The sequence below is a fragment of the Callithrix jacchus genome, chromosome 15 (assembly GCF_049354715.1).
Source record: "Callithrix jacchus isolate 240 chromosome 15, calJac240_pri, whole genome shotgun sequence".
NCBI lineage: Eukaryota > Metazoa > Chordata > Mammalia > Primates > Cebidae > Callithrix > Callithrix jacchus.
In genome coordinates this window covers 19,454,086-19,480,098 of record NC_133516.1, presented here as the reverse complement: position 1 = coordinate 19,480,098, position 26,013 = coordinate 19,454,086, and the positions used below count along the sequence as shown (strand labels likewise).

At 40.0% G+C, this 26,013-nt stretch overlaps 1 protein-coding gene across 4 annotated transcripts in view; it reads right to left on the bottom strand.

Moving 5' to 3' along the window:
• The window catches only part of IL1RAP (interleukin 1 receptor accessory protein), a 154,538-nt gene extending 129,380 nt beyond the window's left edge, over positions 1-25,158 (bottom strand). For all 4 annotated transcript variants that reach the window (XR_004734374.3, XM_078350128.1, XM_008981394.5 and 1 more), the window contains exon 1: positions 25,024-25,158. The gene's annotated coding sequence lies outside the window, so the exon portion shown is untranslated. The remainder of the gene's footprint in view (positions 1-25,023) is intronic.
• Positions 25,159-26,013: the final 855 nt, after the last annotated feature.

Below are 26,013 nucleotides of genomic sequence, written 5' to 3'. Positions count from 1 at the left end.
TAGAAAAGCTCTTGAAATTATGAAGCTTTTGCTTGTCAATTTTACAAAAGGAAATATAATAAACTAAAACAATGTTATTTTCCTATGATCAGATGCACCAAACTCTGATTCTGGACCTTACTCTGACCTTGTGATCAGGCTTCCAATTCCTGAACAAATATACAATTGTCACAGATATACAGATATAGCCCTTGTCATAAAATATTAATACAAAGTATTTCCTTATGCTTTAAATATAATCCCCTGGACAGTGAACTCAGCTGAGTTTCTGAAAGCTCTAATCCTCCAATCACTGTAACTTTTTCTCAAAGAGGTGAGAGGAGGAAACAGATTTGATAAGGTACCAAGTCTCTGTATTAGTCTATTAGTGATAAGTCAAACAGGGGAAAGCCCTTTATAAATCTATCAGATCTCCTGAGAACTCACTCTCTATCAGAAAAACAGCATCATGGGGGTAACTGCCCCCATGATTCAATTACCTCCCACTGGGTCCCTCCCACGACACATGGGGATTATGGGAACTAAAATTCAAGATGAGATTTGAATGAGAAAAAAGTCACACCATATCAGTCCCTTTGTACAAGGGTGTATAAAACCCAACCACAGCAATGATGGAAACCAGACAATCTGAATGACATCTTGCTGACATAAATCAGGAAAATGCCCTGTATTTGTATATTTCCCTCAAACACCCCTCTTCATTGAAAATGCAAGCATTTATTCAACAACACACAGTTAAGAGCCCCTACTGTGTGCAAAACACTCCATCCTGCCTTGCAGATGAATGCCGAGGACACAGTCTGTGATCACAAGACAGATTCTATCAGAACCCACTGACACAACAGCAACCAAGTGGATATCTTCTCTAAGACAGCGCTTCTCAAATGGTAATATGCATAAGGAGGACCTGGAAAATGAGGCAAAATGGAGATATGCACATACCATAAGTCTAGGACAAGACTCAAGATTCTGCATTTCTAGTCAATCCACAGAGGCTGCTATTGCTGCTGCTCCTTAGACCATACATGGAGAAGCAACAGTGTAAGGCATAAAGTGTAAATAAAGGGTGTGACTGCTAAGTGAGCAGTGATTCTTGCTAGCTGATAGTTGTAGGGAGGTTTAATGGGGAAGCTCTTGCATTGAAACAGGAAGAGGAACAGAAGTGTGTGTTAGTTTGTGGGTAGGTAGGGACCAAAAAGAATCACATAGACAGTGGGGAGTAAAGAGAAAATAAGGAAAGAAAAGGGGAGAAGGTATTCCAAAAAGCAGAAATAACTTGAATAAAGTTCTCAAAGCAGAAAAGTGTATGAGATATTTAGAGGAAAACAAGAAATTTAATAAGACTAGAGTATAACCCGCAGATGAGTAAACAATGAATTACAGAAAATAGGTCTAGAATGATATTCCATAAAGAAATCATCCACATCTTATGCAGATTTGACCCTATATTTTGGAGGGAAGTGGGTGTACGATCACCAACAAGATAGGCAAATTTCAGCTGTTAAAATTACTTGTGTAGAATAAAAGATCCTGTAATTTAGATCTGGTCTAAAGTTATTCGTATTCTACATTTTGATATGTATTACTAAATGCTCATTATTATTCTTCAATATAATTGCCTTTCTGTAAATCACAGCCCATCTTCAAATGAATAACCTTCCTTCAAATGAGACTGTGTAAGATCAAAACAAAATATGCCTGTTCCCGTGCTCCTTAAAGTGTTCACCATTCAGCAGCCTACAATTAAGCAGTGGCTTAGTGGAATCTCAAATCATTCATATTTACTGTCAAAAGCTGCAAATTTCCAGAAATGTTTCATAATGTAATACCCTGAAAAAGGAAACCAAATGAGGCTATTAGAGAGCATAGGTTTTTGCATCGCTGCTGCATGCAAAGGCACAGATCTGAGTCAGTGCTGTGCGGCAAGGAACAGAAAGGAATCACAGGTACTAGGAAACTCAAGCAGGTTGCCAAACCCTAACGGGCAAGTTCACTGCTTCCCTGCCAATATTATTAATATTTTTTTAAAAAAAAAGAAGAGAAAAGGCATCTAAAGTAAAGGAATCTAATAAATTATCTATCAGTTCTTCTTTCTGTGCCTGTCCAAATCAGTAAAATCTTTAAATGTCACATTATTGCTCTTTGAGATAGGCTATGAGTCTCAGTTAGGAAGAGGTTCCAAGTTAATATTTTAAATGAGTAAATGTCTAGAAGGTTTTTTTCAAGCCATATTAGGTAGGAAGGGAAACCATTTTGTCCTCTTCTCCTCTCCCTTCAGCATTCATCTAATCTCTCTCTTAATATAACCATAGACAACTACTAGACTCAGATTTTTTCATTTTTTCACATATAACTTTTTCCTTTTACAAGAATTGAGTCATATGTGTATATGGTGGCTCATGCCTGTAATTCTAGCACTTCAGGAGGCCAAGGCAGGCAGATCACAACGTCAAGAGATCGAGACCACCCTGGCCAACATTTTAGTAGTGAATCCCCGTCACTACTAAAAATACAAAAATTAGCTGGGTGTGATTGCGGGTGCCTGTAGTCCCAGCTAGCTACTCAGTAGGCTAAGGCAGGAGAATCACTCAAACCCGGGAGGTGGAGGTTGCAGTGAGCCAAGATTGCACCCCTGCACTCCAGCCTGGCAACATAGCGAGATGCCATCTTAAAAAAAAAAAAAAAAAGATGCTTATTTTATCTAGTAATGTATCTTTCACATTTTTTCCAGATTAGTGTTCATATAATTCTTTTTTTTGTTTTGTTTTTAAAGTTATACTTTATTAGGCCAAACACAGACCATGGTTTCACCCTAAATCACAGTGATATAGCATTGTGATCTAATATATTTCATTTTTAATGGCTAAATATGATTGCATTGTCTAGCTTATGATAGTGTATTTAACCATATCGCCATGATGGCATTTTGATTATTTTCAACCACATTTAGGCTTACAGTCATTTTCTTCAGGATTACTTCAAAATCAGTAGGATCCCTAGCATCTACTTGGAAGATCACAGTAAAACTATGTAATGAGTCTATTGGCCAGTGAAAACATCCAAAGAGGAGAAAAGTGAGACCCACAGAATCAGAGGCATGTAGTCATAAGGCAACAGCTGATAATCCAATTGTTAGACAGTGCCAATTATCAAGTAAATACCAATACCCAACAGCTAGACAAACCAAAGCTGCCAACGGTAACTAGGATGCATCAACTTAAAAAAAATTTTTTAAACTAATCAACTTTATTTATAGTACAGATCTTCAGAGAGTAACTTGGTTATCTGAGTCCTTATTCCTAGGCAGAGAATAAGTCACAAACTTACATGAAGGACAAATGGCTTTTATAAATAGGCATGTTAATGTCAGAGAGAAAGTTGACCCACTAACGCCTAACATGAAAAGAAACCCAACAAGCAAAAACTAGTAACATGTGGCCCTGGGGCCACTTCATGTTAGAGTCTTACATATTTCAGTAGATTCTGGGGACATCATTATGTACAGTGAAAAGTAATTTATGTTCAAAATCACAGCCCTGAATTATCAATGAAAGTATAATTTCCCAGGGTATTTGCTATACAATAGCAGTGTAGTATGGAATACACCTTAGAAAGACAACCTATTGAAATAGTTAAAACAAGATCCTTGATCACAGGAGAACTCAGAAAGACTTTGGGCCAACCACAGCACTTAATAGACAGAAAAACAAAAGCACAAAGGTAGCATGGTTGATCCAATGTTAGTGTGTTAGTGGGTTTTTGGAAATCATCGGAGCTATTAAGCTGGGATACATGAATCTTATGCCACTGTATTTGTGGCTACTCCACAATTACAAGATTGATAAGTAGAAACTGAAACTTGAATGAGAAGACACTCATTGTTTAGCATTTTTAGAGAACTAAGATTTACCTTAAGAAACACTGTGATCAGAAATGTGAATGTTAAGTGGCCCTGGTGGGGAGCTGAGAATGAGTTATAAGTCACAGTTGATTGTTGCTATTGTTGTCTTGAGAACATATATCTTCTAAAACCCAAGAAAAAAAAATAGCATTAATTGTTGGCCAGCACTACAGCTGGACAAACAAGAACTTATGTTCAACATGTGGATAATAGGGAAACTAAGTCACATATATATGCAAAACTAGCAAATCTCCTTGCTTCTATGTTTGACTGACCACAAAACTGTATTGTTTTGAATTAACTAACTTTCAAAACGTAGCTTGACTGTTTCTGTAACTCTGTAACTATTCATCAATGCGAAAGAAACTGAAGAGACAGTGTACTTGAATGCACACTGTACAAGCAGGCAGGAGACTTGGGTTCAAGTTTCAGTGGAGATCAAGAACAAGGGCCTCAGGGTTGCCAATAAAACAAATAAATTGAATGTGAGACTCTTTTTTTTTTGGAGACAGAGTCTCACTCACCCAGGCTGGAGTGCAATGCCACGATCTCGACTCACCGCAACCTCCGCCTCCTGGGTTCAGGCAATTCTCCTGCCTCAGCCTCCTGAGTAGCTGGGATTACAGGCATGCGCCACCATGCCCAGCTAATTTTTTGTATTTTTAGTAGAGACGGGGTTTCACCATGTTGACCAGGATGGGCTCGATCTCTTGACCTCCTGAGAATGTGAGACTCTTTAAGCTTCCTTGTGACTATTATTCATGTTTCCAGTCAGCTCTTAGCAAATAGAAATTAGGCAAATATAGAAAATCCTTATACCCTGCAGTACACAGTACAGTCTAAGATTCCTGTATTTGGGACCTTTGTTGCAACAAAGGTTCTCCGAGCCATATTTTAAACAGGAGACTCTTATTTTCCTAAGCCCCACACTTCACTTTGCTGATTTTTTTTTTTGTATTTTTTTAAATTCTCTTACACTTTATCTATCTTCTTATCAAGATGACATCTAGAAAATCAGAAAAGACCTCAGAAGTCAATAATGTTATTTGGGACACTATTTGGGAAATAGAAGCCCCGGAAAGAGAGGTGGCTTTCATGAGGTCAATAACTCACTAGTGGAAATGTGAGAAGCTGGATTTTTGACTCCCAGTTCAGGCCTGTCTACCAACTCTGAAAACTACTAAGAAATATAACTGTCCCCTAAAAATAACATACCATTTGTATCCAGGAAAAAGAGTCATGTCTAAACAGGCAGTGGTCCTATATCAAAAGAAGACAGCTACTTGGGCCCAGAAGCAATGATCAGGCTGCAAAAGGAGCTGAAGTTGCTCTTCTTTTCCCATGACTTTGTGAAGATTTATGGCGTACATGGGAAATCTTGGCCCAACGTCCTATAAGCAGCACTGGATCAGATCCCTAAGGGGTCCTTCCAGCTGTGAAGTTCTTAACAACTTTATTTCCTGGGAACAGTTGGACTGACCTGACTTAAAATATCTGGTGAATTTCTGGAGCTTTTCTATAAGGAACAAAACTTCGTAGTTTGAAATATACAGAAATTGATAGATCTGAGCAAAGCATACTGAGTTTTAACACTACATTTTAAAACAATTAAGTGGGTTGGAGATTATGGACTTCTCTGTAAATCTTGAGGAGAAAGATGATTTAATTGAAAAACAGTGTTCATTCTTAGCTGCAGCACTGATCAGCAGGACCCACTGCCAGTTTTTATATCTTTCTCTTCATTCTTTCAAATCAAAGTTGTTAATCAGCTGCTGGAGACGTCCTATCTTTGCAACACTCTTTCCTTCAAGAACCAGGGAACTGTCTCCATCCTGACATTAAATCAGAGGATTATCATATTTGACTAGCAGAGCTTTCAAATGAGTAGTAAGCCAATTAAAAGAAAAGAAAAGAAAAAAATAGACAAAAAAAAAAAAAAGAGTTTTTCACTCCTAACATCCTGGCCTGCAAGCGGCTTTCCTTTGAAACAGCAAGAAGAAACAGCTCTCAAAGACGCTTTCTCATATGCTGCCAACTGCAAAGGGAGAATTTTTCAGGGGATGCTTGTCTGGTCTGACTCGGACTTGTCTCGGGGTGTGTCATCATTCCTCCAAGAGGTCTGGCCTGGGTAAGACTGCATTCATCAGGAATTATTTCAAAAATCCAGAGCAGGCAGCCAGTGGGAGGTTTTTCAACACGGATGTGCACCTCCCACGTGCTCTGGTCACAGACACGACTGGGCTGGTAAGAGGGCCTGACGGAACCGTGCCAGGCCCAGACACAAGTCTTCCATTCTGACACGGAGTGCTGCCAAGAGGGAAGGAACCACATCCTTCCTCATTCTAAGTCCTCTTCTTAAATCGAGTGGTTGTTCGGACAGGGGAAGCACAGGGGGAGGGAGGAGGAGACATCACTAGTTGGTGTTAATTATAACAAGGGGAAACCTTTATTCCCAATATAAAGTTTCTAAGTGAATTCAAGACAGAATCTCAAGGCCGGAAAGGCCTTTAAATGTCATTTTGATTCAAACTCCTTTTTCCAATATTCAAATCTCCTTGTGACATCCTTGCCAAGTAGATGTCTAGGCCTTCTTTTAATATCTTTAGCGATGGTGAACTCATTACTAATTTAGTTTTCATATGGCCCTAATTGTAATAAATTTCTCTTTATGTTGAGCTGGACCCACATCCCTTGTCATTTCAACCTACTTATCCTGGTTGAGGTCTTTTGAGCCATGTTGGGCATATGCTTCCCTCTTTCACAGACCCCTATGGGCATTCAATACAGTGGTTCCAGTATTTCAAAGCATTTCCATAACTTCATAGATCTTACTTTCAAAAATAGGAGACTAGAGCTTTCGAAAGTACTTGTTCCCCTACTTCCCTCTCCAATCCTCAAAGTGAGAAAAACGTACTGAGGAAATGAGAATGTCATTCAAACAGAAAGAAATCTCATCAATTGATTAAGGCATCTCCCATGCTGTCTAAGCCAAAAAAAAAAAAAAAAATGGAAAAGGAGAAAAGGGAGCAATAAGAGGCCAGAAACACAAATGGGCTGGCTCAGTCCAAGCTGAGATTCTAGGGAACTGTCAGACAAATCAGAGTAGTAGCTAACCACCTGTTACAAGATGCTCAGCTGTACATCTAAGCAAACTGGATAGGGGCCCCAGGACACACGGCACGCCTCAGCACATGGAGGCAAAGCACAAGATTTCATCATGAACTTTACAGTCATACAGACCTGGGTGCGGGTCCTTCTCCACAGCTGTACAAGCTACTTAACTACATCGAGTCTCAGTTTCCTTATTCGTGAACAGGGTCAGTAAAGCACCTCATGGAATTAGGTAAGATGATTATACGAGGTAATTTCATAAAGCACTTGGCACACAGTAAGCACTTCAATTTGTTAGCTATTATCTTTTTTCCCCTCATTACTAGACCTGCCTTTGACTCTCCCAAACTTTCCCTGCATACTGTACCAAATACAAGAAAGCAGAAAACCCACATATCCGGTAGAGAAAGATTAGGCCAAAACTCACGTGTGAGAACAAAGGCAAGAGAAGCAGCATACGATACCAGAAAGTGCACTGTGCCAGAACTAGAAAGCCAGTTACAGGTAGGTTTGGCTGACCTTATAAACACAGCATATTCCTCTAAGGCCTTTCTGCAAAGCCAGAGGCTTAGCTTTTTTTGATCCCAGCAAACTAGTATTCTTTGAGAACAATTTGGTGCTCCATTTCATGGCAGCACCAAAAGTTTGATTTCTATAGGCCTCCTCCTGCTTCCCTAAGTCCATGTCTCAACATCATTAACCAGAAAAACCCTAGATTCCCCAAAGCAAGAAGCCGGGGTAGTCACCAGATTTGATGTGCCCTAGGGATCTCTTTGGGAGGTAAAACCCCTGCCAGGGTGCACTGAACGAAGGATACATTAAGGTTTCTTAATTCACTTGCTGCTGGCTGTTGAAATCTTAGGTGATACAGCACTGAGTGCAAGTGTGTGTTTTAAATAAGTCAAGACAGGTGAGTAACTTCAACTGTGTCTTGACAAGTAGGAAGCCAAGAGATATGGCTGGTTTTTAAAACATTCAGAAGTATGTGCCAGGAAGTGCTGACAGGGAAGACTTATGGAATGACCTAATTCAAAGATGTGTAGATTTCCTGAGGCTGTTAAGGTATCCACTCAGACACGCCTTTGTAAGGAACCCTTTTCTCTTTACCCTGTGTTTGGTGTTCTGTGCGTTGATGAAAGGCAGTAAAAATACTTCAGGGAAGTGAGGAAACAGAACAGCTGAAATTGTAACACCTGGGTTACAAAAAGCCTGTTTTGGGGTGGAAAGGGATCTTTAAAGTGAGGATGTTTAAAAACTGTGGATGAATTTCTTAAAATTATTATTTTTAGAGATGGGTCATTGCTGTGTTGCTCAGGCTAGAGTACAGTGGCACAGTCCAGACTCACTGTAACCTCAAACTCCCAGGCTCAAGTGATCCTCCCACCTCAGTTCCCCAAAGTGCTAAGATTGCAGGTGTGAGCCACAGTGCCTAGCCATGAATGGATTTAGAACAAGGACACAGCATGAACAAGGATGTGTCCCAAGATTATCAGGTAGTGGTACATAGAGTGAAGTGGAAGAGTGAGCAATAGAATGGTGCCCTTTGAATATATAGAACACCAATGAGGAGACACAGCCCACTGCTGTTTCAATTACTGTTACATCTTCCCTTTAAACTCTTTTTAAAAAGTCTGAAGCCAGACAGATGTGAAATTGCATGGCTAAGATACCAGTCTCTTCTGCAGAACACCTGTATCATAAGATTAGAGACTCATGGGCTCCAATCTGTCCTCTTCCACATCACATCCAGCTTTCCTTTCTGATTCATCAAGGGCTAAGTGGCCACTTGATGGTCATCACAGCCTGTGAGCTTCAGTTTTTTCACTTACAACAATTCAGATAAAACTGACCTTGCAGAGCTGTTATCAAATCAAATGAGATAACGAACATGTAAGTGGTTTGTAAATTGCTGGGCACCTGGACAAACATGAGGGAATGCTGTTGCTACCACTCAGCAAATCCCCAGTCTTAATTTACTAGGTAAAATGAGTACTTGCTTTTATAGGATCTCTTCTCTCAAAATGATACTGACATGATTGCATAAGCCAATTTCATTTAAGCCGATGTTCTAATTGCACATACACTTCTCTTTGTTCTTCATCTACTAGAGGCAAACTTACCAGGGAATTTTAAAGAAGAATTATCTAGGCATGCCATAAGGGCATTAGAGGTGACAATAGTAGCCAAAGGTGAAATCACTTTGGCTTGCAATGTACACTAGCATTTTTAATTCCCAGAATGGTTCTGAACGTCTTATGATTACTCTGGGTCACCTCATTCACTGAGAACAGAAGAAAGCTCTGGGAATGCACATTTTCTGCCTTGATTATTATAATAGAATCAATTGCCCCTCTTATTCCCTCTCTAAGCTCCAATGCTTTGACACCCAATGCCAGATCTGTCTAAAATACAGATCTAATAATGCCCCTCCCTTACTCAAAAATATTTAGTGTGTCTCCATATCTTATAGGATTAAGTATGAATTTCTTAACAGAGCATTTAAGGTCCCTAAAAAACAGTGCCTCCTTGCATTCAGTGATCCTAGTATTCGCACATCAGATCCTGGTCAAACTGGACTCTTCAGGGAGGTGCCTGTTTCCCCCCTTCACTTTATGTTTTCATGATCTTCCCTTTCTCTAAGACAAAAGTCATTTCTGTTTCTTAACTGTGCCAACATAGTTAAATTGGAATTATGTTTCCTAGAATTCCTTGCTCCCTCTGTAATTCCAAGTTAGGGCTGCCCATAGAGAAGTTTATTCAGAGGGTCTTTCTAGGCCTCTAGGTACTACTGCAGTTCACACATCTTGTCGCTGATCACTGATTCACCTCCTAGATGGGGAGCAGCCATGCCCACCACTCTTTCAGTTCCTGTCAGATCTTCCCTTTAAACTTCTCCAAGTCTGAGGCCAGGCAGGTATGAAATTCCATGGCTAAGAGCACCAGTCTCTTCTGCAGAACACCTATGTCATCAGACTAGAGACTCATGGGCTCCAATCTGTCCTCTTCCACCTCACATCCAGCTTTCCTTTCTGACTGTCTGACAGGCAGAAACAACAGCCTTCAACAGACTTCCTACCCAGTGCCTTCTCAGGCTTTCTGGTTATAACTGTTCTCTGATCTCCCAAATATCCTGTCCTCGCCTTCAGTTGCCCAGTTTCTCCCACAGTTGTAGCTCTCTGATAAGTCTCACAATCCATATCATTTACTCACCCTTGGTCAGACCATAATTCACTTATCACTTCTCCTTACCAATCCTTCTAGGACCAACCTGTTCATCACTTCAAGATTTACTTTAAATACAACTTCCTTATAAAGCCTTTCCTGATTTACAAAATTGTCTTTCCTTTTAAATACCAAATGTTTTATTATATCATATATCTTTTCAAGATACATTATGTATTTTTATACTATTTGAAATACTGCATAAACTGTATTATAAATCCCTGTGTATGTTTTACCTTTCAGTTGGGTTTGTGTATTTGCTTTTTTAATTCTCTATATCTCACCAGTCTCTTGCCTTCAGACGTTTCTCAGAAAATGCTTATTGTGCAAAAGAGTACGTGAATTACCCCATCAATATTCCCTTTTTATTAACACGAGCAACTGAAACCCAGTGTAACTATGTGTGGTATCAACTCACTTCTAAGAAGACTGTTTCTACAACGGCCATAACTTTTTATTTCCTTACCTTGGAAAAGAGTCTCTCTTGTCCACATTCAATGCTGTGTATTCTTTTTTTCTCACTCTCTTTTGAAACTGAGTTTTGCTCTTGTCACCCAGGCTGGAGTGCAGTGGCACGATTTCGGCTCACTGAAACCTCCGCCTTCCAAGTTCAAGAAATACTCCTGCCTCAGCTTCCTGAGTAGCTGGGATTATAGGCGCCTACCTCCAAGCCCAGCTAATTTTTGTATTTTCAGTAGAGACGGGGTTTCATTATGTTAGCCAGGTTGTTCTCAAACTCCTGACCTCAGGTGATCCACCCTCTTCAGCCTCCCAAAGTGCTGGGATTACAGGTGTGAGCCACCACAGCTGACCCAAAGCTGTGTATTCTTACCATATGCACGGTCCAACAAATTTATTACCTAGCTCCCTGGGCTACAGTAAAGTAGAAACTGTTAATTGTATGGGGAACGGAGAGCCAGATGTGCCAAAAGCAGCAAGAACTAGCAGACAATAAGAGAAAGAAAGGCCAGCAAATTTATGAAAATCGGATTACACAAATTTAACAGTTTATCAGTCTGGAACCATTTAGTATACAAGTAAATGATCTCACCTCAATAAATTCTACAGAATTATGGTGCACTCCAATTAACTGTCCTGCATAAATAAGATTAAGTAATGCTCCATATTTTAGAATAATCTCTTTCTGAAATATTCTTAAAGCAAAAATTTAAAAAGAAAGGTATATTTTGAAACTTGCCACTGAAAAAAATCCTGCAGTGGCTCTCATTCTCAGAGAGAGAAAGATGAAATAGGAGATGCATTTATTTTCTCATGCATTAATTCAGCAAATTAATGCCAATTATGAATCAGGCACCATTCTCATGTGTGTGTATGTGTATGCATGCACATGTGTGTGTACACCTGTTCTTAAAATAATTTATCAAATTGTGTCAAGAACATTGAAACAGCTCAACTTTACTTGGGTAAGATAGAAGGATAAAAGTCACACCTTTTAAACATCCCATAACAAGAACGAAAAAAATAAAACTGCACATAAGCACCATATTGGTTTTCTACAAAGAAACACACAAATGTAATCCACAAAATAGAACTCAGCTCATTGTTACTAGCTTCTTCCAGGTCAAAGTAAACTGTCAACTGGAATGAAGCTTCCTGCCTTCCACATATAACCTTTGCCTCATTTCTCTGCCAAACATGTCTTCACTGCAGGGGAGGTCCCTGGAGACTCTAAAAGTGTTGTAACCCTGCAAAATTTGCTTTCAAAGAAGAATGTGGCAAAACACAAGAAGTATTTTATCACCACGGCAAAAAACACATGAAGGCAAGCATGTCACTTTCTATTTTTATTTTTTAGTTGTAAATTTGGTTTACGACTAAAATTTAAATTTGCATATGGCTGCAGTAAGGATTGAATGAGATCATAAAACTAACACACTCAGCCCAGCTCCCGGCACACAAGAGGTACAGGATGGATATTAGGTCCTAAACCTCCAGTAAGTTCTGTAATTAACCTCATTAAGTGTTATCTGGACAAAATTTTAGTCTTCTGCTGTTTTTCCCTTGTCACCCAAAATGCTCTGGGACCATCACTGGAATATAAAATAACTTTCCAGCAAGGTAGATCCAGGCTGGGGAGGTAGATTGGCAAGGTTGGAAGTGCTGCCTGTAGCTATGTCAGACGTTTGGAGGTAAAAGGCAGGATGGTCACACAGCACCTTTTGCTCTCATGCTGTTCCCCTGAACTGGCCTTCCTTCCTACAGGAGGGCCTTTCAGAACCCACACTGCATATTCTGCTGAGGACGGGTGCCAGAATAAGCCCTGGAACAAAATTAACATCACTGATTACATGATTAGATCTTTGGCTTTGATATTTAAAGGAAAGTTAATAAAACAAGCACAACTTTAAAAAAAAACCGCCTGGTACGTAATTGTAATCATGTTTGGGGAGGTTATTTTAGTTCAAAAAATAATAAACACAGTTTAAAGAGACTTACAACTAATTATGTTTCAGGCACTATGCTAAGTGCTTTACATGCATACTTCATTTAATCATCACAAGAGCCCACATTCATGCCAAGAACACAGATGAGGAAACAGGTTTAGAAATGTTAGTAATTTTACCATATCACAGAGGTAGTGAGTACCTGCTGCCTACCTCGGTTGTCTTGGTCTAAAACCCAGGTTTTTATCACCATTTGCTAATGAAATGATACAACTTGAAAGAATAGGTCATGGATTAATTCACTGATTCAATACACTTATTGAACTATTCCTTCATATAAGGTACCACAAAGTAAATGGGACAAGTAGAGGTGAATAAATTTACAGGTTAACTATTTACAATCAAAGAGCAGAGTAATAAAATGATTAAGCTTGCTCAAGTTCCAATATTGACCCTACCACTGATCAACTCTGTGACTCCATGTCTCAGTTTTGTCTTGTGTAAAATGATGATTATAACTTCACCACCCACATACGGTAATTCCGAGATTTCAAAAAGAAATTATTTATAGAAAATTTGAAATAGAGTCTGGCATATGTTATCAAGCTATTTTAAACGCATATTGTGAAGAGGTATGCATGAGATTATATGTGCTTGTGCCCGGTAAACACATCATGGAAAAGATGACCTGTAAGCCACTTCTTGAAGAGTTACGTACCATTTAAACTTGTAGAGTCAGAAAGAAGAAATTGATCATGTATGGAATTAAATTTGCCTTTCACATGTTTACTCTTCACTACAGCAGATTTCAGAAACTGGTAGCTGAGGTTTCATAAGGAAATAGCTCTAGGTTCAATGTTTTGGGGAATTGATTACATAAAACACCTACACAAGAACTGTAAATTTTCCAGCTGAATTGAATTGAGCAATAGTGCATACATTTCCATCCATTACTTAATGCATTTGGAAATAAGAATGGTATTATTTGAGAAAAAGCAAAGCCACATATACATACATAGGTTTTCCCCATTTTAGCTGGGTTTTCGCTTTCCCCTTTGAAACATTCTAACGGGAATGACAGGATATGAATGAAACATCAGTGAAACCAAATTGTCTTTCTCATCTGTTCATAACAGCCTGTATGATGAAATAAGAGCAGTTGATCTTCTCATCTTATTAAATAAGTTCTATTTTCCTTCCTCTCTGTTCAAGGTTCTAAATATATTTGACCTGGTCATCATCCAGTGACTCCCTGTGACGCTTTGTGTAAAATCCAAACTCCTCACCATGGCCTGCAAGACAAGTCTGACCTAGCCCCGCCCATCTTAGAACCTTACATCCAGCTCTTCTCTCCCTCTTACCTGACCCACTACCTCAGTGACAACCTCAGGCCTAACCTGGCTCCTTCTCAAGCTTTTGTCTTAGTTCAAATGTCACTTTCTCGGAGATCACTTCTCTGACTACTCTACTTAAAAACTGTTCCTCTTCTGCATCCCTCCAATGTTGGTTGCTGTTTTAATCTTAGCCTTTCATTTCTTATCCTGAAATCACTTGTATTTCATCTGTTTGTCTGCTGCCTCTTTACTCAAATGTATATATTTTTGTCTTTCTCCCTATCGCTATAGCAACCTAACAAGTAAACACTTCAACATCTCTGCTTCCTCAGGTAGTTTTGAAAAACTCCTAAATATATAGATAAATAAATACTTATGCTTATTTTTACATATACATATATACAGGTACACTTGCATATATATGTACATAGATATAAATTATTATTTAAATATTTAAATGTATACTCAGCATTCCAAATATACACACATATACTTCTATACACATATGTATATGCATGTAAGTGTGTATATGTGCATATATTTATGTCAAATTTTATTTTAATATTACATGTATAATTTACTCTCTTATTCGGTTCTATCTCTTTCTACTTCTTGGGGACAAATAATCACACTAACATCTATCCATACACTTATTTATTTATCATTGATTTATTATCAGCCATCTGCTATTTGCTAGAAACTATTCTAGGCACCTGGGATACAGCAATAAGCAAATAAAGTGTCCCTGTCCTTGTGGACATTACAGCCTATTAGAGGGGAAATGAAAAATAAGAAATGAGAAAACGATTCCCTATTCAATAAATAATGCTGGGGTAGCTGGCTAGCCATATAAAGAAGACTGAAATCGAACCCCTTCCATACACCTTATATAAAAATGAACTCAAGATGGATTAAAGACTTAAATGCAAAACTCCAAACTACAAAAACCCTGGAAGATAACCTAGGCAATGCCATTCTGGACACAGGAATGGGCAAAGATTTTTCATGATGAAGACACCAAAAACAGCTGCAACAAAAGCAAATATTGACAAATAGGATCTAATTAAAGAGCTTGTGCACAACAAAAGAAATGATCAGCAGAGCAAACAGAAAACCTTTGCTTTGGGAGAAAAAATTTGCAAACTATGCATCTGACAAAGGTCTAATATCCAGCATCTAGATGGAACTTAAACTAATTTACAAGAAAGAAAACAACCCTATTAAAAAAATGAGCAAAGGACATGAACAGACACGTTTCAAAAGACATACATGAAACCAGCAAGCATATGAAAAGAAGCCTAACATCACTGATTATTAGAGAAATCCAGGGCTACTATTAAAAAGTCAAAAAATAACAGATGCTGGCAAAGTTAAAGAGAAAAAGGAACACTATACACTGTTGGTGGGAGTGCAAATTAGTTCAACCATTGTGGAAGACAGTGTGGCAATTCCTCAAAGACCTAAAAGGAAAAATACCACTCACCCCAGCAATCCCATTACTGGGTATACACCCAAAGGTATATGAATTATTATATTACAAAGACACACGCATGTGTATGTTCACTGCAGCAATATTCACAATAGCAAAGACATGGAATCAGCCTAAATGCCCATCAATGGTAGACCGGATAAAGAAAATGTGGTACATATACACCATGGAATACTAAGCAGCCATAAAAAGGATTGAGATCATATCCTTTACAGGAACATGGATAGAGCCGGAGACAATTATCCTTAGCAAACTAACACAGAAACAGAAAACCTAATCCTGCATGTTCTCACTTAGAATTGGGAGCTAAAGGAGAACACATGAAAACATAAAGAAAAACAACACATACTGGGGAGGTGGGAGGAGGGAGAGGATCAGGAAAAATTACTAATGGGTACTAGGCTTAATACCTGGGCAATGAAATAACCTGTACAACAAACCCCCACAACACACATTTACCTATGTACTCCTGAACTTAAAAGTTAAATTTTAAAAACAGACCAAATAAAATAATAAAATAGTAAGTGTAAGCTTATAGGGTAACAAATGCCACAGAATAAAGGAAAAATAAAGTAGAGTAAGAGAGATCAGGATTTCTGAGAGCAAGCTGCCCTACTCCTGCTTCTCCTACCCCAACCCCTGCAAAGTCAAGCAACCCAAGTAGCCTTCCCTGAGAATATATTGAACAAAGACTTCAAAAAAAATGAAAGACTTAGTCATATAGTTATCTGGGATATTTAGTCAGAGAGTAAATAAAATGTAAGTTAAAGTCACACAAGGTATTTCAAAAACTGGCTTATATACTTAAGTAAAACTGTGTTTTAGGCACTTCATATGGATTAAATTAGTTACTTCTTCCCACCCCCCAATGAGAAAAGTTAAATAACCTTCTTAGGTTCACACAGATGGAGCAGAATTTGAATCCAAATCAAATTCCTACAATATCCTGCCTCTTGAAATTGAAAATTCTAATCCAGTGATTCTTAGACTTCAGTGCAGAAACCCTAGATATCCGCTCATTTCAGAAGCTATCCACATGATTCTGATGTAGAAGATCCATGCACTACAATTTATCACTGGTCTAATTCTTCGTACACACGAAAGATTCTGCAATATTCTGCAATATTTTAAGGTAAATATTACATTCGTTTTCTATCATTTACCATCCAATTGTTTGCCAAATTGTGGCACATTCTCTTAGGCTACCTGGGGCATGTACTTGATATACTTCTCCTCTCCATCTGAGATTCATCAAATGAGTGAGGCTTTGGGTAAACAGCAGCATTGAATTAAGAGAAAGAAATGAATAGTTACTGAGTGCCTTCCAGGTGCCAGCTATTAAGAGCTAGGGTCTTAATATATTTTATCTTACTTTAACCTTACTATTAAATAGTGATAGAAAGATAATAAATACATACATACATACATACATACACGGAAGGAGGGAAGGAAGAAAGGGAGGGAGGGAGGGAGGGAGGGAGGGAGGGAGGGAAGGGAAGGGCATGTTTATAGCCTTTTATAGAAGAGAAAACAGTCTGGAAAGGCTAAACATGCAGTCTCTAGAATTGAAACCCAGCCCTGATTCTGAAGCCAGCCTACTTCTTACTATCCTCTCTATCCATTCATCTGCTGCCCCCACCACTGTCTCCCTCTGCAATTGGGAAACTGAAGTATAATCTTAGAGTGCTATTTAGTGTGTATTACCACTCTCAAATCTCCATCATTTCTATAAACAGAAAGAACTCGTATTTTAAGGAGAGTCAAGCTTCTTCTGTGGGCACTAAAAGCTCCAAAGAAGAAAGCAAAAATATGTACTCATAATGCTAGAATTCAAATTGAACCAAAATATTTTATCCTTTATTTTGTTGTAGAAAATCATGGAGATTAATGACAATACAGAACTTGCTTTTTTTTTTTTTTTAAGAAAGGCTCCAGTTTCATTTCTCAAATATTAAATGCCCATGTGCCTTAACCCATTCATCCACTTTTTCTGCCCATCCCCAAACCTGGATTCTGAAGGGAATGAGGCAGATGGAGAATGGTCTGCAGGTCAGAGGAATGTGGCAGAATCTCATCCTTAAGGACATAAGGTGTCCTTATGGATCTGACTCTCAGTACAGAGTTATAATTCTCACTGAGGCCAATGGGATACCTCCTAAGACACTGTTCTACAGTCGCTGATTTATAAAACATTCTAATTCAGACAGCATATTTTCCAAATTCCTTATTTTTGGGGTGAAAATGAGGAGTCTAGAGGAGGAAAAGCCACTAATCAGGACCAGGGCTGATGACTGAGGAAAAACAAAACAAAACACATAACATTGGAGTTAGAAAACTAGGGTCCAAATCCTGGTTCCACCATTTATTAGCTGCTTGGCTGTGGCAAATATATAGCCCCTTTGAGACTCAGGATGTAAAAACAGTAGCAACACCTGCCCTGATTACCTCAGAATTATTGTTAAAAAAATGTTATATGTGTATATATTTGTATATACAATAACAAGCATTTTGAGGGCTTAAAGTTACATAAAAACAAACAAAAACTGTTATTATTTCAACCTGGGCCTTTCTTTTCCTAATTCAGTATCCATTTGGGCACACAATGAAACAATTTTCATTGCTATTGTTAATTGTAATAGAGGATAAAATCCCTATGGACAAGACTCTTAATAAATGTCATGGCATTTGACCGACACCAAAAGCCTGACAAAATGGGTTTATTATTCCCATTTTACAGATCACAAAAATAAGACAAAGACAGACCAAATAATTTGGCTGAAGTCAAACCCAGGCACATCAGTTAGACGTCAAAGTCCACTATATTATGGAAACACAATTTTAAGTTGTGGTAGCATCTAACCATACTGGTGTAAGAAACTGTACTATCTATTAAAGGAATATTTCCAGACATCAGAGCTTATAAAATGACTGCTTCCCATTTCTGTTGTCATTAGCATTGATTGGCAGAGGAGGAAGCCAGTGTAATTATGAGGACTTTTCTGCCAGAAAGGTAGAAATCACAAGCATCTGGTGGATATAAAGAAGACATAAAAGGTTACCTGTTCATATGTTCAGCCAATGCCAATTATATCAAATAATAGTTGAACTGATGTAAATTCTTCAATGATTTTAGAAATCTTGAGATTGAGACTTGCTGCAGCTGCCCACTTCAATGGAAACTTCCTACATTCTCTCTGACAATTTATGACACTTGACACTACTCTTGCTGTCAATAAATGCAAACGTGCACTTCAGCATCATCCTTCACTGTGTTTTCTGCAAAACACCCTTTATTATTAGGACAGAAAGGGTTTCCCATCACTGAGCCAGTAATGTCTAACCTTCTTAGAGCCTATGACTCCTTATCATTATCTGATTTTGTGACTGCAAAATTAAAGGAAATTAAAACTTTATTTCCTTTATTAATATGTAGAGGCAAACAGTGACATAACTAATATTATTGATAAAGCATGAGAAATCCAGAAAGTCCATTTTGGGCCTACTGACATAATATGAACCCATCATCCACTCAATTTGCAGTTATTACATATGAGTCACTGTGCTAGGCATAGGGCAGAATAAACCATCCCCTCAGCTGATATTTGAACGTAAATATCACATTCATTTCCTATCCTTTGCCATCCCAATTGTTTGCCAAACTGTGGCACATTCTTTTAGACCAGCTGGGGCATCTACTCAATATACTCCCCCTCTCCATCTGAGACTCATTAAATGAGTAATGATTTGGGTAAACAGCAGTGCTGAATGATGAGGGAGAAATGAATATTTGCCAAGTGCCTTCTAGGTGCCAGCTATTAAGAGCTAGGGGCTTAATATGTTTTATCTTTCTTTAACTTCACTAATAAATAGAGCTAGATAGAAAGATGACTGATGTACAATTCAGATAGATAGACAGACAGATAGAGACAAGTTTGTAAGTCTCTCAGCTGATGACATAGTTTATTCTGCCCTGTGCCCAATGGAGATGAACAAAAATAAAGCTGCAAATTACAAATTACTGGACCACAGTAAAAAAAAAATCACAATAGAGACAGAAGATGTTATATGCATTTAAAGGGGTTTTGTGAACTGGCGAGAATCAAGAAAGGATTTGAGCAGCATGTTTGGAAAGGAAAGAGTAGAAGAAGAGGAGAAGAGACAGAAGCTAAGGTAGTATGGTGCGAGAATATAGAGAGGGTCATTTACAAATCTGGTTATATAAGTTTCCAGATTTCATGGTGTGGTATCTAGCAAATATGCTGTATGGACAAAAAGCTTTGCATTCAGGCACACACAGGTTCCAGTTGTCACTAATTGGATAATCTTGGGCAAGTCTACAAGTCTCTCTGAGCTTCAGTTCTTTCATCTGTAAAAGGGATATAAGAATATATATCTGAGAGTTATTCTTGTATTTAAATGAAATGACAACAGTACATGTGTTGGTGAAATGCTGACTTCTCTTACCCTTCTTTGTTAAGAAAAACACATCTCCAGGGCATAAAACAATAAGGGTATTTTCTGTTTACTTCCCTTTCCCCATTTTAGCTTTAACTTTTGCAAATAGATGTGATTACAGAATCTCAAAGTTGAAAGGAATCTCAAAGACACACAATGCATCAGAGCAGAAGAAATTTAGAGATCATCTAGTTCAGTCTCCCACATTTTAGGTCCAAAGATAAAGATATTTTTCAGTCACAGGAAAAATAATACCAGGATGAGGATGTAGGATGATAATTGGGCAGGTCATTTGTCTTAGTCTAAGTCCTCAGTTCTAGTCCAGAGATGGAACAATTGGAAGTTCTTCCTAGCTCTAAAATAAAATGCATAGATGAGTCTTGGCATCATTTCTTGCTTTGTGCTGTTACATAGGCTGATATGGTTTGGCTCTGTGTCCCCACCCAAATCTCATCTTGTAGCTCTCACAATTCCCACATGCTGTGGGAGGAATCCAGGGGATATGACTGAATCATGGCAGCAGGTCTGCCCCATGCTGTTCTCATGATAGTGAATGGGTCTCACAATATCGGTTGGTTTTAAACACGAGAGTTTCTCTACACAAGCTCTCGTTTTTGCCCGCTGCCATCCATGTAAGACAAGGCCTGCTCCTCATTGCCTTCCATCATGAGTGTCAGGCTTCCCCATCCATGTGGAACTATAAGTCCAATGAACCTCTTTCTTTTGCAATTTGCCCAGTCTTGGGTATGTCTTTATCAGCAGCATGAAAACAGACTAATACATAGGCCATGCTATGTAACTCTATGAGCCTTGGTTTCCTCAAAAAAAAAAAAAAAAAAAACACGGGATTATTGTGAAGATTGAATGAGATGATATCTTTAAGACATTCAGCACAAATAACAATGCAGACTAGTAAATTTGGCTGTTAAATTTTGATCATAATTTAACAGAAAAATACATTGAAGGAGTTGTGGCAGAAGACAGAATCAGTGTTTATTAAATGCTTTCTATGAATAAGGTTTTGAAACAAATAGGGACTTAAGCTTCTAAGGAGGCATCAGTGTTCCTATTTCCTAGCTGTGGAGCCAAAAGATCATCCCTACAGAATAACTTGCCTCAGATTTCAGCCAGACTCTTGAGATCCACACTACCACAGCTGCCAGAGATAGTTAGAATGAAGGTGGACTAAAGGGATGTCTCCTAACAACCCTATCACTGTAAACTGTGCATTCTCAGTTTCTAAATAAATAAATAAAAATAACAAAAAACAAAGCATCAAATGAGTGGCTAACCTTAATTTATCCCTCAGAATATCACATGCCAAATATTCTGTAACCTTCCTGTTCTTCAGTGTTTCGTTATTTTTTCTACACAGAACCATTTCCAAAATGGGCAAAGAGCACAGTAGGTGGCTCTCTTTAATATTTCATGGTCAAGGCAACAGTGACTCGCCAGATCCTACATCTGTGTCACCAGCAAAAGCCTGATGAAGTTGAGCAACAAATGAAGCTGTGTATAGGCCAGAGGTAATTGTAGTTTTTTCTTTCCTGTCTCCTCTGATTTCCTCCAGCCACATTCTGCTTTCCTAACTGTGCCAGGTAAGATGATGCTAACTACTTACCTTTGGGCAAAAGCAAACATATGCTCCAAAATCCCAAAAGCAAGGAGCAAAACATTTCTTCTACAACTGTATTTGCAAGCCTGTGTGCTTGCTACAATGAAAAGGGATCTAATGGCCTATGAAGAGTCTCAGTAGATGAATAGCCTCACTGCCTGGGTCAGAAACAGATCCTTTCATCTTCCTATGTAAGCCTTCCATCATCACTTTCCGCAAGGACTGAAACTCCAGACAAGTGATCAGCACCACCATTAAGCAGCGGTCTCTTTCTGCAAATGCCTCCTTTGCACACTGTTCTGTCTACCTTAGTACACACAAAATTGTCCAAGGATGTTGAACAATGCTATGGACATTCATGATATTTGTTGTTCAAGCTTCTTCCCAGCCTTTGAACTATCATGAGGATGGCAGAGGGAAGAAACCACTCACAACGGGAAGAAAAGAGTGACATAATTCTGTACTTTATGTCTTCTTATTTAGTACCCTTTCTCTTAGGAATCAAAGGTGTATTACATCAAACACAGGAGAGAAGGAAGGTTGTCTTAGAGACCACTGCTTTCAATTCCCTCCTGTGGCAGTTGGCCCCACTAAACTCTACAGAACTGTGCTTAAGGATTGTTCCCTCTGCAAGGAAATGCCCACTTTTCAACAAAAAGGATCTCCTGAAGTAACCAACCAAATAAGTCCAACCTAATAACTGAAGTAAATTGTTAAATATCTCATTGGCAAGGAAACAGAGTATGATGTGAAATGCCCTAAACTAGATATGAAAAGGTGTGCACTGTATTCCCAGAGTTGAAACATACTAACATTTGACCTCTAGCAACTTTTCATTTAACTGAGTCTCATTCCAGTTATGTTCTCAATAAATTTAGATTAGCTAAGAAGAGTTATCATTTAATGAGCACCTATTCACTAGCTGTACTTGACATTATTCTATTGAATTTATTCTTTTTAAAGATTTTTAAAATAAGCATTTTTTTCCATTTTAGAACTGGATAAAACAGAAACTTTAAATGATGGAATAAATTGCTGAATATCACCCAACTACTCAGGCATGATAACTGGAATTTGAAATCAAGTAGGTCTGACCACAAAACATGGGCTCCTTCCTCTATCAATTTTCCTGCCATGTCCTCCCAGAGCTATTGTCAACAAGGAATAAAATAAAATGCACTTTGGAAATTTTAAACTTCTCCACATACATTACTGTTACATGTTTTAGTAACAGTAATAATCTGTGTAAAAATGAAGGGTATAATTGACCAATCTTTCTTTGAGGAACCAGAACTAAGGGAATTAACTTTTAATCTCTCTTCCACCCTCACGATCTGACCTTATTTTGAACACTTTCCTTTTCTGCCACATGGCCCCTGTCTCTCAGGCACACTTCAGATGTATCCCAGCAAGCTCATCACAATGCGTGTACACGGAACAAGCCGATGGGAGCAGGTGATCCCATCCTTTACAAATGCTTGGTGCAGGAGGTACCTAAGTGGGCACCACTTTATCTTCCATCAAGATATATCACACCCTGTTCTCAAGCACTTATCAATACTGCATACAAATGCTATGGCCTGTGAAGGAGGCAGCCAAATACAAATGCTGAACACTCAGTTTAAGGACTTATGACAAACCCAGTGGGTAGTAGTAAATAATTGTATGAAGTGCATCAGAATAAAATCAATTGTCACAATTAGGGTAAGAGTGTAGGAGGGAATCCATTTAATTTTAATTTAATTTTAAAATACCAATAATACAGAAAGACATGTGAATATCTGTGTGTTCGTGTTTAAGACAAGTTTGTGTCCGGAAGCGTCTGAATTTAGCAGCATCTCTGTACAATCCAAAAGAAATATATAAGAACGTTGTTGCTTTCTGATACTAGATGAAAAATGTAAGGTTGCTTGACTGACCTAAGAGAGCAGGGATAGAGGGCTTAGAACAATCTGTAACATAGCTGCAACTTCCAACTTTCTCCTCTTGTCTTTCTGCCTCTTATCCATTTCAAGACCCTCTTTGTCAATAAAGGACGTCTCAGATCAGGCCAGTTCACAGGCCTCAGGTTTGACCTAAAAACTAGTAGGAAATTCACATCACTGAGAAACATCAATTTTACATTTCGAGCTAAGCATCCATGATCTAAATCACACATGACAACATTTAGAAAATTCTTATTATAAAAGAGCTGCTCAAACTCAAAAGAAGAAAATCACCACATTTATGTATTTTTTAAATGCCTCTCTAAGGTAGTATGAAATCACCTTTCTGAAAACCCACTGTCTGCAAGGTTACTATGTGACAATATTTACAATAGTTGCTATGAGTTTTGAACCAACCAGGTGCCAGGCCAGGCACTGTGCTACACAAGCTAGTTGAATGGTCCCATTTCATCCTCCCAACTACCCAAAGGGCTCATTGTGACCATCATAAATCTCCATTTCGCGGCTGGAATTTAAAAAGAAAGAAAAAAAGGAAACAAAAACCCAGTATCAGAAAGGTGGGATAACTTGCCCAAGTTGACACATGCCAAGCTAATACACGGCAGAGCTGGAGTCAAAACCCCAGGTAAGTCCTCTTTCTCATCCAGTCGCTAAACCAGGGATCTGTACAGCAGAGCAGCAAAATGCTTCGCGTGGCGCCCTGGTTCACAATTTCACAACCAGGAGGTGGAGGGAAGACAGGCTGGGACTAGCTCTTAAAGGAAACAGCAGAAGTTTGCTTTTACGTTTGTGATTTTTTTCTTTAACTCAGCTTCCTTGCCCCCTTCATAGTATTTAGAAGAAGTAAGGGGCTCTATGCTTCCATGAAGTCAGCTCTTCCCAAATGAAGAGACCCTGTCTCCCACAGGGCCACTAGCTCTGCTTCCTCCGGGGCTGGGAAGAAACAGTACCACAGGAGGTCACTGGCACCCGGGCCTCCCTCCCCTGTCCCCTTGCTCCTCCAGAATCTGGTCTGACACCTGGGCAGGGGCATCTTTCTGAGAAAGCAGGTCGGGGAAGAGGGAGTGAAGCTGCAAGCAGCATTTTCCCAGGCTGTCACAGCTCTGGGCTGACAGCGGCGTGATACCGAGTGGGCATGCTGGGACACACTGCTTCCTTCTATCCCAGCGCTTACAGCAGCGTCTGGAGAAACCAAGGCGGAGATGGGGGTGGGCGGTGGGGTGGTAGCAGGGAGGGGGCGGTGAAAAGGAAAACTGGGGTATATCCCTCAGGGTGCTGAGGATGGGGGCAGCAACGAGCCGACGTCCCAAAACTGCGTTACTTAAATCCCTGCAAAGCAAAGACAGGTCTCTGAACGTTTGGGTTCGAATCCGGGCTCCAGTCCCAACTAGCAGTATGACCTATCCCAGCCGCTGCCACGTTCTGTGCCTCAGTTTTCCTTTCTGTAAAGTAGGAGGGTTTCACGATACGATCTCTAAGAACCCATCCACCCCGAGATTCTGCGGCTCGGTGACTTCTGCGCCCTGACGGCAGCGCGAGACTCACCTTTCCTGAGAGGCTGAGCGGGCGCAGCGCAAGCAGCGAGGCTGGGCGCAGTGTCGCCGGGAGCCGCTTCTTTCCGCGCCTCCGGCCGGAGCGGACCCCGGAGACCTGAATCCCGGCGGTCTTCCCCAGTGAGCCTCTTACTTTCCGCCGCACTTTCTTTTCCCCCTTTGGGGCTCCTCCCCCGGAGCGGCGCGATTGGCCACGGCCGCGCGGCTCAGACTCCACCCGCCTCCCGGGCTCGAGATCCACCCCCGCGCTCTGGGCTTCCCGGAGCTGCGGCCGCGGGGCGGCGCCCTGCACAGTCCCGCCCGCCGCGAGGAGGAGCGGCGCGGGGCCCGCCTGCGAACGGACGCGAGGCTGCGCTCGGCTCCTCGGCTCCTGCTGCCGCGGGCGCGGGCCTGAGCGAGCTGGGGAAAGAGAGGGTCAGTCCTGCGGCGCAGCTGGGCACGCCGCCAGGCGCTGTGGGAAGCGGGGTCCTCCCCCACACACAGGCGCACACTTGCGCTCAGGCAAGCTCGTGCCCTCACTGTGGAAACCCGTGCCACTCTGCCCTTTCTTCCTGTCTCGACGTATGCAGCAATCATGCTGCAAGGCCTTAAATCCATTCAGACTACACGATTTTCGCCACCACCGTGCGCCGGCAGAGCGCGACAGGATGTGGATGCCATCTCTGCAGTCCTGAGCTCTTGCCGTCTTGAACTGACAGTCCTAAGAGCAAGCAATAGGGCATGAAAACCAGACGGACTCGACATTGTCCACGGGATATACCCCGTGCTCAGCACAGGGTCTGGCACAAAGTAGGCGCTCAATACATGTATGGTGAATGAATAAAATAACTAATAGGTTATATGGAAGGAAATGATCTCAAAACAAGTATTTCCCTTTCATTCATTTCCATTTCCCCAAGTTTTTGCAAGAGCCTTCCTTCAGCTGCCCTCTGCCACTCTAGATGGTAGTCTGGAATATCACCCCGAGAAGCGTTGTAAAGGC